The sequence below is a fragment of the Sciurus carolinensis genome, chromosome 10 (genome assembly GCF_902686445.1).
Source record: "Sciurus carolinensis chromosome 10, mSciCar1.2, whole genome shotgun sequence".
Classification (NCBI taxonomy): Eukaryota; Metazoa; Chordata; class Mammalia; order Rodentia; family Sciuridae; genus Sciurus; species Sciurus carolinensis.
Window position 1 is genome coordinate 35,702,710 of NC_062222.1, and position 2,597 is coordinate 35,705,306.

Consider the following 2,597-nt stretch of genomic DNA (forward strand, 5'->3'; position numbering starts at 1 on the left):
CTTTGCATTTGCCTATATCTCTTGCCAAAATCTTGATGTTGGTTTGCCTGTGACTGAACTTCTCTGATGGTTCTTAGAAATGTCATTGAATTTCACTTTTTTCACTCTTTCTTGGTGTCAGGACTTGAGTGACAATGTTAAACTTCTTTACATATCTGAGTCAAAACTGGTGACCCAAAAGTCACTATTTCTTTCTTTTTTATTTTTTTCCTTTGATCAACTCATGACTTAGCTGTGACTGAAATTCTATACCTAATCTACAAGCTTAGATAGCATGTTTATATCTTATTCTCATTAACAGAGCAGATCTTACTTGATAGCTCATGACCGTATTTGAGTATTGCTCTTAGGTAGTCACATAAATACCCATATTTAGTTGGTCCAGATTCTTTCTCACAATTGAATCAGCAGCTCAAAAATAAGATGAAAAAACTAAATTAATTTGGGAGATTGATGTGGCTAACCTTAAGTCTGGGCCTCTATTTGTCACTTTAGACTCTTATAATCCATTCAGTGCTCATACTGCCAAAAAAGCTTGAGAATTTTTAAATTAAATCCCTTTACTGCTCTGCCCTGAATCAGGGATGGATTTCCACAATTACCTTTTGGATTCAAGGCCTTCCATTTATTCTTTGTTGATTGCATCCCCATCCTTTGTAATTACATTTTGACTTACATTTATTTGCAATGTTTGTGCTGTCTGTGGTCCATTTATGATGAACAGAAACTGAATAATGTGTTCATTGTTCTCAATCTAATGTATCTAATATATCAGAAGCAAAAATATGCCAAATATTAATGTCTGTAAAAATAATGCATTTATAGAGTTCACTGATTTTATGACTTAAAGTTACTTGATTCAGGGGGTTTAAAATGTTTTGCTTCTCATGTAGTATAATTGAAATATCTCTGAATTAGAGAGAGTTCTAAATTAATTCACCTTAAATGTTAATGCTATTTTAGCTAAATAAAATGATTGCAAAATGGACAAAAATAAATAGGAATATATATACATAATAAAAGGTTTGCAAAAATTAAAACTATTTAATAAAAAAGTGCATGCCTTTGTAATATTTAACAAACCTAGAATATTTAAAGTATATCTTAATTCTAGACAAGAATTTCCAGTGTCCAAAAAAAAATATTTTTTGTGCCTTATTATTATTATTATTATTATTATTATGTATTGTTATTATTACTGGGGCAGAGATTGAATTTTGATGTGCTCTACCATGGAGCTACAACTCTAGCCCATTTTATGTTTTTTCAGACAGGGTCTCATTATATTGCTGAGGCTGGCCCTTGGAGTCGGAGTTGTGATTCTCTTGCCATCAGCATCCTGAGTCACTGAGATTAAAGTGCCACCATGCTCTCCTGGTGTCTCATTATTATACAAATATAATTTTGGCATGAAATAATACTAAAGAATATTTTCTATCAATGAAGTTTACAAATCCAGTATCAAAAAAACTAACAAAAGTAAAATTTTAAAGTGTTTTTTAATGAAATTCCCCATGTTTAGAAATTTTAAAGAGGCTCTTTGGTCCTTTGAATACAAATATTTGCTCTTTTTTATATTTATATTTATATTTATATTTATATTTATAGCTCTTATTTTATATTTATATTCTTTAAATGTGTCAGTATACTCATATGCAGTAAATTTTTACATAAAATGAATACATTTTTCATCAATTTCATCATATTTAGGTAAAAAGCATTGTATTTTTGTTTATTACTTTATTAAATATACTTGTATCTTTAGGTTATTTACATCAACTAATAACCATAACAATGATTGACATGCTATATGATTTATATTATTAAACCATTGTCTCTGCAACTTTAGGAAAGAGTTTTAGTTAACACCATTTTATAGATGAGAATGTTGTAATTTAGAGCAGTTGAGTCACTGTCCAAAGTCTTATTTATGTTTACTGACTTTCAGAATCAGACTATGTCTCAGATCTATGTGACTTCAACATGAAGTTAAGCACTAATATACAATTTTTGCTTATTGATATAGTGAAATTGATACTTCTTAATTATTTTGTCAGTACCTTTCTTACATTAAAATAAAGTGTTATCAGTAAGAAATGTTTTTATATTTTTTACTTGAAGAAATGTAATAATGTACATATATTTACAGGCAGTCAATATATTTTTGGCACTAGAAGATCATGAGTGCTAACTTCAACAATGCATATACTATAATTGGAAAGATACAGAAAAGACTAGCAGGCCCCTGAGCAAGGATGGCCTGCAAATTCATGAAGAGATCCATACTTTTTTGTGATTAAAGAAGTCCTACAAGGAACCACTGATTTTGATGCATATAACATTAGAATCACACTGTTCAATCAGTAACCACATGTGGGTATTTAAACTTGTTTGATAAATGCATACCCTCAAATGCATTAGCTGAATTTGAAGTGTTCACGTGACTAGTAAATTCTCTACTGAACAGTACAGAGGTATGGAACTTTTCCATCACTGCAGAGAGTTCTTTTAAATAGTGCATTAGAATATTTTCACACTGATTTTCCTCAGATTGGTTAATTTTTATTATTAGATAATATCAATACCTTAACTTGATG

General features: G+C 29.8%; 1 non-coding gene across 1 annotated transcript; it reads left to right on the plus strand.

The window, feature by feature from the left end:
• The first annotated feature begins 2,186 nt into the window (after positions 1 to 2,186).
• On the plus strand, positions 2,187 to 2,290 carry LOC124995125 (U6 spliceosomal RNA). Its single transcript, XR_007110615.1, has one exon. It is a non-coding gene; the product is annotated as a U6 spliceosomal RNA (small nuclear RNA).
• Positions 2,291 to 2,597: the final 307 nt, after the last annotated feature.